At 36.2% G+C, this 13,865-nt stretch overlaps 1 protein-coding gene across 3 annotated transcripts in view; it reads left to right on the plus strand.

Moving 5' to 3' along the window:
- The window catches only part of LOC121314826 (ataxin-1-like), a 163,670-nt gene that overhangs the window by 60,097 nt on the left and 89,708 nt on the right, over nt 1-13,865 (plus strand). The gene's annotated exons all lie outside the window — the stretch shown is intronic.

Genomic DNA, 13,865 nt, shown 5'->3' on the forward strand with positions numbered 1-13,865 from the left:
GGACTTTTTTGGATGTACCTCGACTCAAGTTGCATCATCAGTCCGTACTGGCCACGTCTATTAAGCCAATTGCGCTTCCAAATGGATCTTCTCTGCATTTTCTTTTTTTTTCTGTTTAAAACAATGCACAGACAACAGCGATTGTCTCCTCGCTTGGGTCCACAATTCTCCCAAATGATGTCTACGATTCTGCAATGAAAATAGGCGCAGTCCGCGACAAGATATCTCGTGTAGTGTGTGTCACTTTTAAACAGACTAGAATACAACTTTAATAGTAGGCTACTACAAGTTTGTTTTAGGTTTAAATATGCAACAACGTAATGTACATTCTCTCTATTTCTCACATACACACAGACGCGCACCCCTCCTCGTATTTTGAATAAATTAGCAATACAAGCATACAGTAGGGGTTTGAAAGGGATATCGAATACTAGTGACTGTAGAAATTGATTGCCAGGAGAACACATACTACCACACACAGTATCTGCTTCGACGCTTCTTACTTACCAGGTAACTTCAATGAGCGATCATGATAGGAAATGTCACTTATGTCAAAGAGGGGCACAACCTTTCTCTTCGACGCTATTGTTGCTAGCTTGTCCTATTGGCTGCTGGCAGCATTTGTCAAGAAATCAGCCCGTAGCCCCTCACACACTTCACAAATTGCTTTGTAGGGGACTAAAGTTTTCTGACATGTTAGAAATTTGTCAGGACGTCGTAAGAGTGTGTGGAGATTGCAGAAGCTATTAACGGGGCATCGTAGACCCTCTCAGACTTACCGACCATTTTGTCCCCGACAACCTCTTTTTGTCCCAGATTTTAAGAAATTAGTCGCCGACTCCTCAGCTCGTCAACGATCTGCAAAAATCGTGCAGTGTAAACCCAGCATTAGCAGTGTGTGGTGGGAAAATTACAATGTTGCTACTGCTATGATTGTTTAGGGTTTCCATGCTCAGGTTTAAATGCTATTACGGGTTATAATATTTAGGTATAATATAATAATAATGTATTATTATCGGTAGTTGTTTGTGAACATACTTCCTCTTTTTTGCTGCAGGGCAGGTGGCCCATATAAGGGATGGAAAGATACTGACTACTAGCTAGAAAGAGGAAGTTCTCTTTATTTAGCAACCGCAAGCTTCATCTGTGACACTTCACGGAAATGTCACCAACTTACTTAGAATAAGTATGATTTTAGGATGCTTGCAATTTAGATAAGTTGTTATTGTTGCATATGATTGGTCTCATCTTAATCTTCCAAGTTGTTGGTATCCGCGAGTATTGAGTTAAGCTTCTGTGATTGGCTCACAATAACTGTAGGTTACAAGGTATATATTATGCTTACTGCCTCTGCGTAACACCTAACACCTGGGTGTGTTGAGTGTGTTTTCAGGTTTGCAATCCTTGAGCTACAAACTTGTTTGATTCAACCTTGACTGTCTCACTGAGTCTCTTTCAGAAGTTGAGTGAAAAACTTCCATGACAAGTGCCAGTGAGATTTGATGAAGATCTCTTGCAGATCGAAACGCTGATCTTGGGTATAATAAAAAAAACATAAACACTCTGGACCATAATATATAATCGTTATACCCTGTACCTTGAAAAACTCTGGATGTGCATATGTTTTCTCTTTGTTTACTAGCAGCCCCCATTCCATTTCTCAGAAAGCCCATTTCTCAAGGAAGAAATAAACAGTGGGTGTTGTTACAGCTATTTTGGCCCCAAAACTGCATTTGGTGTGTTTGTTTTGTCTGCTGCTACCGCAATATGTAGAAACGTTTGTTTGCCCATTTAGCAGGGCACCTAAAAATGTAACCTCGTGCTGCTGGAGAATTGATTTATACAGTGTGTGTGTGCGTATACAGTGGTCGTACAAAGTTTACAAACCCTAATTTATGGAAGTGTAGCACTCTAAAATTAATGTAGTACATTCCTATAAACACCCCTATTTATTTATGGTAAATGTATGTAAATGGTACATTCCTAAAATCCTCCTATTCTCTGTTTTCTAATATAAAAAAGTTCCAAAACAAAAAAACTGTCAGTTCAGCTTGTTACAGTGTTACTTTGTTTGTGTTGTGCTCTTGTAGCCCTGAATAAATATATTTTCAATGAAACAAGAAATCACCATTTAATGTGTGTAACAGAAGCATACATTGGGATACCTTTGACAAACAACTGTGGATATCGACTAATTTGCAATATACTCTGAGACATTGAGGATGGAAGACTCACTCAAATAAAGATATGAATGCACAATTAAATAATAATAATAATAATAATAATAATAATAATAATAATAATAATAATAATAATAATAATAATAAAACTACATGTCACACAAGTACATAAAGGGGAATTATCTGACTACAACATTTTAATTTCAAACAACAAAAGCATACTCGCTCTGGATAAAGTGAGTGAGCGAATGACGGTGTGTCTGTGTGAGTTGGGGTGGGGGGGGGGTGGAGGTTAAAATCAGGAGTTTTCCTTAAATTAAGAATGTGTAGCTCACCTTCGAACCATGAACACATAGCAGACACCCTTGTCCAGGGCCACTTACAATTGTTACAAAATCACAGTACAAAGTATCACGTTACAAAGTATCACATTAATACAGTGTGTGCACCATTATTTCTCTTTTTTTCTCTCTCATTTCTCTTTTTTCTCTCTCTTCTCTTTGCCTGCTGTTCTGGTAGTTTCACTGGTATTTATAGTCGACCATGTAAGTTGCGCACAGTTCAGACCTGGTTTTCACACGTCAACTGAAATGCAAACACTAACAATCCATAGGCTAGCCTTATAGAATTAGCAAAGAAACATGAGCCAACCACGGCAGTACCAGATACTGCAACTGCAATGGACTTGCACAGTCAATTCAAATTCGGGAGCACTTTCAGATTGATTTGGTACCATTGCAATGCAATTGATTTTTCGTTAATGTTGGTTAATACTATTGTATAACATTGTTGTATATAAAGGGGCTCATACCATTGAACCTGTCTATGAACTTCAACTGCCCCTTTGTGCTAAACCAAATTGCCATCGTAGTACTGTTCTATTATTTGGCCTACACATTATCAAAGCCAATACTCTTCTATACTCTATGTATATTGAAATTCAAAGACCAAATCATTGTTAACACACTTATTTATCTGTACAGTAGATAGTGATAAGGTTCACTTTTAATGTAGTACTTGCGTCTGGGATATGTATTTACAGCAGAAAAAAGACACCCAAATGAGCACCCATTTCTTTTTTCTTATATGTTTCTTCATAGTAAATGGAGAACATTTGTAGTGAAAATTGGAAACTAGTTAATGTAAGCACACCAGAGCTATATATTTCTTACTCTTACTAAAGAGACTAGTTGCACTGGTTAATTTTATAACACATGCTTATTACGGTGTGATTTTATCGAAACAGTGCCAGTACTGTGACATTGAAAGTTATATCTATTTTTATCCGTGTGTACTCCAGTGGTAGTCAGTCTATAAGTAGTAGGTTTATAGGAGAAGTATAACCCTACCAGCCCTGGGGTCTTATTGAATCTTGCATGTTCTGGATTTAATCATCTACACTTAATTTAAACGTTTCAGAAACATTCTGATTGAAACGGCTGGGAATGCAACAATGGCTGCGTCTCATCGGCTTACAAACACTGGACTGCCTTGGGTAGCTTACAGTTGAAGTGCTTCATTGTATTTAGTTTCCCCATACTGGGGAAGCATCTCCTCAGGCCATAGTGATATACAGCAGTAGAAGGGCCTGTTAATAAGTGTATCACAGTTTATGGACAGACCTTCTTCTTCACACCTTATTGAGTGCATCAGAATCTGTGGATATAAGCAGATGCATGAGTGTCTATTTTTACACTTACAGTAGGATGTACAGTTGGTGATATGCACTGTACAGAGTGGGCCATAAATCATGTACCCATTTGCATGCTTCCCAAATATTACAGTACTGTGTCAAATTCATGCTGAACATTGAGGTACTGCAGTGTAGTAAAGAGGTACGGAATGCTGGCCCATTCTGCACTTTTTCATTATACAAATACTGTATTTCTATGTACCTCCAATTAAAATAATAATAATAATAATAATAATAATAAATAATAATAATAATAATAATAACAACAATTCTAATGGAGGAGCTGCATATTAGATTCTGGTTCTGTCCAACCATAATCGAAGAATTATCAAAGCTCTAGTAACTTTTTATTTTTACTCTCAGTCACAGAGAACGTCTGAAGTGAAGAACATTCCTTACCCTTACATTGTTGTTAAGAAAGGTCTCTGGTACCTCTGAAGTTGCTTACCTGTAGTGTTTGTACCTTACTAGGAAGGCAATATTTGTGAATTAGGTAGCTTACTTACAAATACATGTACACATCTGTATTATTTAAACTGAACTGAGGAACTTAATGAAATTGATAAAGCACTTTGACAGGCCGATGTGAATCGCTGAAAGGATGTGCAGATGAGAGTGGAACCCTACTTTGCAATGTAGATTAAAGTAATTAGGATGTCAATAAAAGCCTCGCAAAGCATTTTTATTGACAACCCAAAGCCGGGAGCCTGATCATTCTGGAACTTGAGGGAGTTTGTTCATTAGGCCATCGGGAGTAAAATATGAAGTGTGCATTAAACAAGCTTACTGTGTGAAAGCTGAAGGGTTAATCCATCCATTATTATTATTATTATTATTATTATTATTATTATTATTATTATTATTATTATTAAGATACAGATTGATGTTAATGAGGCTGTTGTTGCTATCCTTAACAACAGACCATAAAAGTTTCATGATACCACAATTATAATTCTGCTTTTATGCTGAGATTTGTTTTGTTGAAGGACCCCAGTAAACACAAGAATGTGGGTTCTTGTGTCATTAAAGTTGCATAAGTCAGACATATAAATACTGCCTCCCCCTCACACACATAAAGAATGTTCTCTCTTACATTCACTTTAAAGATTTTGTACTCTTAATCTGGTACCATGCTTACCGTTACATCATACCTAGTAGAAGTCTAAGCGGTTGTCATTAGGTTGTAAAAAAACGCAAAAAAATAACATGAAACAGAGTTGAGTGTAAATCTCCTGCAGCTTTGTTTATTACTGAGAATTAAAACTGAAATTGTGGCACGTTTGGACAAAAACCAAAAGCTGCAATAGAATGTGGGGCATTTCTGGTAAAAGGCAAAGTTACAATCTGAAGATTACGGTATAACAGTGGGTGACAGTTTTATTCAGATATGTGGTATTAATGCAGTTTAATTTTTATAAGAAATTGTTGGCACAGTTTTTGGTTCTTGAATACAATTTGTATTATTTACTTTGGATTATTTACTTTTCATTAAAAAGGAAGGAAATGATATGCTTACACCATAATTACATTTTATTGCCACTGTTATCCTTTTAGGGGCGTCAAAAAATTTCGATCTAAATGTACAATTTTTCAATGGTAACACTGCACAAAATATCAAAAATGTCTCTGTTATTTGGGGCTTTTTAAAATCTGCCATAAGGACAGTGGCGCCGTCATTTAAATTGTGTCTTAGGGATAGTACTGAGTGCTGTGTTAAATAAAGAAGGAATACATCAATTTTAATGGTATAGAACTAGCAAGAAACAACTTTATTGCAGCTAGAAGCAGGTACATTCTTGCTGGCTTTATCATGGAAATTGTTTGTTTTATTCCTTGGTCTTGAATTTAAATAGGACCCCTGGTGTTTCTTTCATTCCGTTTCTTTATAGTTTTTTCACAAAAAAAAAGGCTATTTTATTAAACCACATCCCGTCTGGTACTAACAAACCACAGAAAACAAGCCCGGGTGATGTCATCTGGATGCTGTCGACACGGTTTAGTTATCCTTGACGGCTTACTCTTGCTGCTTTGGTGACCCGGATACACAGTTGCATTCTTTCAGAGAATTCAAAGCAAATTTCCTCAGTTGTATTACACTGTTTTTAGTCATTTTCAGTTTCCAGTTACAAACCATGTGTTTAAAATTTCCCCTTTTAATAATGACTAACATATGCATGCAACAAAGCATGTGATTTTCGTATTTTGTGTTTTTTATTTAGGAAGCCACATAATGTAGGGCTATTGTAACACATAGTACCTACCCTATACTATTTTTTTGTCTGTAATAATAATAATAATAATAATAATAATAATAATAATAATAATAATAATACATTGATTTACTTACCACAACATGCAGACCTGCTATAGGTCAAGCTGATCGTTACTCCAGAATTGCGTTTAACTCTCTGATTGTTTATTTATTTATTTACCTTATTGAATATTGTTAAATATTCATTATCTAACAGTTCATTTTGAAACCCCAAAGAAGCGGAAACTATATTCAGTCAGTTTTCTTCAATGTGCACAATTTATTTACAGGCTGTCTGCCAGGAATACAAACCTGTCGCCCTGCTCTGGATATAAGGTGGTGCGCTTTTTTGTTTGTTTACATCAAATACACAGAGGGGGAGCGTACTTACAAAACAAGCAGTGACAGACTTCCTGGAAGGCAAGGAGAGCAAACCGGGAATGTTTTTTTTTTTTTAACTTAGTGTAGTATCATATGACTGTTTTAAAGCAAATTGTTAAGATTTATGTATTTGTTTTGCTAGCTCCAAACACTTTAAAGAGTTTCCCAAATAACTGGTTTATTTGAGTTTTTTTTCTCAGACAGAACCTCAGAATTTATGATTTTGACGCTTAAAAATATTTCACTCATGCACACACACCCATGCTCATAGGCTAGGTACAGTTAGGAACTTACATGCTATGTGTTACCATTACTTCTTATGTATTTTTGATGGTAATATACTGTATGTTTTATTCTTGTTCTGTTAGTCAGTTGATATTAATTGAAATGTAATTTTTTTAAAGGTGCAGTACCCCATACAATATAAAAACAATTGCATAATAACACTTGATTGCACCCAAAGAAATGCTGGACACATGGATAGAGTATCCATTTTCTGCTGTTTTTAAAGCAAATAAAAAGGACCTTACTATAATTATCTTCAAAATCTGTCTTTGTTTGCTTTGAGCTTGTCTGGAGAATTCTAAGTGCCAACCCAAAACAGCCTTTTCAAATCATGTGACAATATGACCTTTGAACTCTCTAGAGAATTTCAAAGAAAGTTGAAAGCCAAGTAAAGGCAGATTTACAGAAAAAATATAATAAGCGTCTTTGTTAAAAAATGTCAACCCATATATACATTGTGTAGTTTCTGTTTGTCTGTCTACCTGTCACACTCTGCATGGCTTGACATTTTCATCACATGTATCTACCGAACTATCATATATATATATATATATATATATATATATATATATATATATATATATAATATATAATATATAGTATATATAAATTTTAAGGCTAACTTAGATTGAATCCTTTCCTTTTGAGGTTGTAATAGAAATTTTAATTACGCCAAGAAGAATTTATACCATGTTCGAAACTTTATGGTTAACATGTGTTTGCAAAACTGTCATTCTTTTATTTCGCACCATAGTCTTGCAATAAACTTCAAAATGAATACCCTTGCTTTGCCTGCTCTTGTTTTTTTGTCTCTGCCTTATCTGACCAGGTCTCAGGCAAAAAAGATTGTATTACTCTCAATGTGAACGCCTGCTGAAGTAAAGGTTTAAACAAATACTCAGAAAAATCATTTCAATGCTTTTACCTATGCAGTATGTGTTTCTTACTGGTTTTCTAACACTAATTTATGCTTACAGAAAATGTCCTTTTGTCCTTGTAGGGCCATAAGCATCCCGGTATTCGTCGGATATATATATATATATATATATATATATATATATATATATATATATATATATATATATATATATATATATATACAGAACCAGTCAAAACTTTGAGTACACTTGCTGGAAACTAGGTTTTTTTCATAATTGACAATTAAATTATATATAATATATCTATTATATCTCATATATATACAGAAACCAGTCAAACTTTTGTTTTATCGTATATGTTTCTGTAAATACTTGAAAATGAAAACACATGTTACAATATACAAAACAAAACATAATTAGTATCAAACAATGTTCAAGAAAATTGAAAATTGTCTCTAAATCTTGGATTCCTCAAAATAGCCACCCTTTGCCTTGCTACAAGTTTCGTTTAACAAGTTTCAGCAGGAAATCACCCGAAGTGTCTTCCCAGCTCTTCTGCAGCAATTCCCAGAGATGTAGGGCACTTGTGGGTAGCTTTGCTTTGACTCTTCTGTCCAGATCATCCCATATAAGTTCTGTGGGATTGAGGTCTGGAGACTGGGCAGGCCAGGTCATTAGATTGAGTTGTCCTTCACTTTCATTCTTCGCCAGATAGTTCTTGCACAACTTTGAGGTGTGTTTCAGGTCATTATATTGCTGAAGAATGAAGGACTGCCCAACTAGCTGTAATCCTGATGGAATGGCATGCCTCTGAAGTATGTATGGTTGAGCTTGCCATGGACTTGGTAAAGATCACCAACTCTGTCACCTGCAAAGCAACCCCAGACCATTCCACTGCTTCCTCCATGCTTGACAGTGGGAACCACACATGCAGAACTCATGCGCTCACCTTCTCTGCATCTTACAAATACTCGGCGGTTGGACCCAAATATTTTAAATTTTGACTCATCGTTCCATAAGACTGACTTCCACTCCTCAAGCGTCCAGTTTCTATGTTTCTTGGCCCAGGCAAGTCTCTTCCTCTTATTCTGCACTCTTAACAATGGTTTCTTTGCAGTAATTCTTCCAGTTAGGCTAGCTTCATGCAATCTCTTCTGAACAGTTGATGTTGAAACATCTGTACTTCTAGTAGCATTTAGCTGAGCTTGTATTTCAGGGGCAGTTAATCGCGGGTTTCGCAGACTTGTGACTCGAAATTAACTTGTTCTCTGATTCTGAGGTCACCCTTGGCCTGCCTGACCTTGTTCGGTCCTCATGAGTGCCAGTTTCTTCAAATCGTTTGATGGTCTTGGCCACAGCAGTTACAGACACTTGCAAAGTTCTTGCGATTTATCTTAAAGATTGACCTTCATTTCTTAAAGTAATTACAGACTACAGACTTTTTTTTTGCTTAACTGAGCGTATTTTGCCATTTTCTGCTCCCTTACATTCAGGAATGACAAATGTGTGCCTATGCTATCTATATTTATAGTAATCAGTGACCCTCATCTGTTAACAATAATTGGTGACAAAATGTTAATTAGGTAACATGCTAGTTAACTCAGAGAACATCTAACAAAGACACTTTTATACTTAGGGCAGTGTTCTAACACTGTGTTATACACATTTCAGACTTTTAACTGACTTGGGCTTCAGACTGAAATCCCCTTGCTTTGGGTGACCATTTCATTGAAATTGACAAGATTTACATTTTCATTTAAAAATTTAATTTTTGAATGCAGTTCACTTAATGATTATCACCTTATCATATAATGAGAAATATTAAGTGTTTATAGACAAGTTTATACGGTTAAAAGCATAGATAATCATGAAAAACCTGGTTTCAAGCAGGTGTACTCAAACTTTTGACTGACTGGTACTGTATATATATATATATATATATATATATATATATATATATATATATATAGTGGCTTGCAAAAGTATTCAGACCCCTGACCAATTCTCTCATTTTACTGAATTACAAATGGTACATTGAAATTTCGTTTTGTTCGATATTTTATTTTAAAACACTTAAACTCAAAATCAATTATTGTAAGGTGACATTGGTTTTATGTTGGGAAATATTTTTAAGAAAAATAAAAAACTGAAATATCTTGCTTGCATAAGTATTCAACCCCCACACATTAATATTTGGTAGAGCCACCTTTCGCTGCAATAACAGCTTTAAGTCTTTTGGGGTAAGTATGTACCAGCTTTGCACACAGTGTTGGAGTGATTTTGGCCCATTCTTCTTGGCAGATTTGCTCCAGGTTGTTCAGGTTGTTGGACGACACTTGTGGACCGCAATTTTCAAATAGTGCCACAGATTCTCAATGGGATTGAGATCAAGACTTTGACTGGGCCACTGTAGGACATTCACCTTTTTGTTCTTGAGCCACTCCAATGTTGCTTTGGCCTTGTGCTTGGGATCATTGTCCTGCTGAAAGGTGAATTTCCTCCCAAGCTTCAGTTTTTTAGCGGACTGAAGCAGATTCTCTTGCAGTATTTTCCTGTATTTTGCTCCATCCATTTTTCCTTCAATTGTAACAAGATGCCCAGTCCCTGCTGATGAGAAGCATCCCCACAGCATGATGCTGCCATCACCATACTTCACTGTAGGGATGGTGTGTCTTGAGGTATGGGCAGTGTTAGGTTTGTGCCACACATAGCGCTTTGCGTTTTGGCCAAAAAGCTCTATCTTGGTCTCATCTGACCACAAAACCTTTTCCCACATCGCAGCTGGGTCACTCTCATGCTTTCTGGCAAACTCCAGACGTGCTTTCAGATGGTACTTTTTGAGTAACAGCTTCTTTCTTTCTTGCCACCCTCCCATACAGGCCAGTGTTATGCAGAGCTCTTGATATGGTTGACTGGTGCACCATTACTCCACTCCCAGCCACTGAACTCTGTAGCTCCTTCAAAGTGATTGTTGGCCTCTCTGTGGCTTCTCTCACAAGTTTCCTTCTTGTTTGAGCGCTGAGTTTTGAGGGACGGCCTTTTCTTGGCAGTGCCTGTGTGGTGTGATGCAGCTTCCACTTCCTTATTATTGATCCAACTGTGCTCACTGGGATATCCAAACACTTGGATATTATTTTGTACCCTTTCCCTAATCTATGCATTTGTATTACTTTATCTCTAACTTCTGCAGAATGCTCTTTAGTCTTCATTTTCCTTCAGATTCACAGCCTTACCAATGATCCTTCAACAGTGGGGTTTTTATCCAGAAAATGTGACAGCAACTTTAATGGTTCACAGGTGGAGGCCAATGGTAAGGTAATTGTGTCCTCGTTAGGGCAATTTCTTTCATCTGTGCAAACTGGGAGCTTCCACAGCACAGGGGTTGAATACTTATGCAAGCTTGATATTTCAGTTTTTTATTTTTCTTAAAAATATTTCCCAACATAAAACCAATGTCACCTTACAATAATTGATTCTGAGTTTCAGTGTTTAAAAATAAAATATCAAACAGAACGATGTTTCAATGTACCGTTTGTAATTTGGTAATATGAGAGAATTGGTCAGGGGTCTGAATACTTTTGCAAGGCACTGTAAATATATATACACCCTTTTGGATTGCATTTGGGTGCAGTCAAATAAATTGAAGATTTTTATTATAAAAATTAACATATAAATGAATGCTCAATGTTTGTGTTTTGGGAACAAGCCCTGTGAGAGAGGAGTTATTTATTTATTTATGTATCTATTTATTTTCAATGTGGGAGATGCAAGAAAAGTCAGAGCACCTGATTGTAATTGAGTTCCTCTAGAGAAACAGGTCACTTATCAAATCAGCTCATTGGTATTGTGTGGAAATCTCTGCTATTGACTGGCGATATAACTGTGTTGCAGTAGTAATGATGTCATTGCTATTGAGTTACTTTCTAAATGACCTTGAGTCAGATCAGTTTCCAACCTGACTTTGTTGAAGGGAAACAGTAGTAATTAGAGATTGATTAGCTTAGTCATTTGTTTTTTGAGTATGGTTCAGGGAGAGTACCGCTTTAGCTGAGCTGTCCACAGTGTTGTAGTAATAGCATGCATATTTTTCATTCTTGTGTGCAATACTTTAATGACATTAATTAAAGGGACATATTCGTTAAGATTTTTGTCCTATGCTGTTTGTATCACTTTTGTTTCTAAAATGGAATGTAAAACAGTGTTACTGTTTGTACAATTTCAGTGGCTGAGAAAATATGTAGCACACACTTATATGCAACTCTGTCATGTAACTGCAAACGGCATTCCTGACATCTTTTCTGTAATAAATACAGTAAAATCAAGTCTGATGGAATTTGACAGAAGGCTGGTAGTCTCAAAATATATTACTCTGTACAGTCCATTATGGATTTTGCTGCAGACTTCTGTCCCCAAATTTCCTAAAGGAATTAGAGACAGCGATACTATAAGCATGGCTGTGTATTCCTCCAGGCAATGTAAACATCTTGCAGTAGCTCAAAGTGTCTTTTTTTTGTGTAGAATGGCTGTATTATTTCAATACTGACCTTTGCATTGTGGCCTATAATGTCCCATCTAAAAGAATGATGCGGACTGATGTGCACACAATGACATCATAATAATACAGTGCTCCCCCTTTAATTGTGTAGTCAGTGCCTTAAGTGACTATCTATTTGTGTTCTGTCTTATATAATGGGATTATGGGGCAAATGAGAGCCATGACCATACAGTACAGCCAGTTTAAATGTCTGCCTTATAAAGAGGGAGCACTGTTCGTATGTTTAAAATAAGAAAACATATTTTCAGCACTTACTTGCACCAATCCTGGATGTGTGTATTATTCATTTATTTAAATTGAGAGCAGAACCCCCCTCTGTTTCAGCCATGGGAAAATGTGAAGGTCGTGTAAAGGGCAGAAAATGTTTATAGTGTGTCTGCAAGTCAAGGACTATGATTCATCTAGCTATTTATATAACCCCTGTACAGTACTGTATGTAACCCCTTGAGGAAAGCTGTTTACTGGGGGCGGATGCATTCTTATATGAAGGTGGCTGTATTTGAGTCACAGTGTCTGCTTGTAGTTTCCTTGTTTCTCCAAACAATGGAGTGCGGCTCTGTTTTAAAAAGACTCTGACCAGCATGCTCCACTCTGTTGTATCCAGGGACACATCATATGGATTTCCAACACTTTTATATTAAGTTGGGATCAGGACTCAAAAGGTTGTTCCCCTTTAAGGCTTTTTGGGTCTCCCTTACATAAAAATTAGAAAATTACCATTGATATACTTTGTACAGTAGCACCAGTGTATTAATGAAGAAAGCCTAGCGGAAACATTAGCAGACCACAGCATTACCAACAATAACAATGTAATGAATTTGGAACATGTATTGCACCATACTCGAGTCCTGATACCTTACCACACTGGCACTGAGAACATTGTGAATCTGTGTTTAATAGAGTAAACATTTAATCCGGCTGTGTAAACAGTCATTTACTTTTTCAACTGTTTTAACATAAAGTATTTACTTTGTGACCCGTTACTATGATACAGAAACTATAAATGTGTAAACTTTTTTTTTAGTGAAAAAAAGAAGCAAGATCCTTATAACATTATAACAATAGTGCATTAAAATATGGACCCTATATGTTCCAAGTTTCTGAAAACAAGTGTTTATTACACTTTCATAAGGTCTTGCTATGCTTTCACTCTGCTTTTATCATTGTACTGTAAACCACAGTAAACAATTATAAGGTGGTGCTGAACATATTACAATCTGTTTCAAAGGCAGTAAGGTGTAGATGTAAACTTGAAAGTGTATTTGTTAATCTTTTCCATTTATATTGCAGGCTTTTGTAAATGGTATCTGTCTCTGTTTTCTTTCCTATACGGTTCAATACTTGTTTCTTGCATATTTGCTTTGTAGTACTACAGATGGAATTTCTCCAAATTTAAATGCTTGAAGACTCAGTGAAAAAAACAACTCACCATAATTATCTGTACTTCAGAGTAATCTGTTTAGTGGCACGCAATTGTAATTTCCCTGTAAAGCCAGTGTAATTCCAATATTATCTTTTCCCTTTTTGAAGGTTTTTTTTTTTCACATGAAAAACACGCGATGCAGAAACCTTGGCTTCTCCAACAATGAGACAAAGTTTACTGAAATGAAAGTTGGCTGCAGTGGTTGCAGGCCAACTTGGA

The sequence above is a fragment of the Polyodon spathula genome, chromosome 4, assembly GCF_017654505.1.
Source record: "Polyodon spathula isolate WHYD16114869_AA chromosome 4, ASM1765450v1, whole genome shotgun sequence".
Classification (NCBI taxonomy): Eukaryota; Metazoa; Chordata; class Actinopteri; order Acipenseriformes; family Polyodontidae; genus Polyodon; species Polyodon spathula.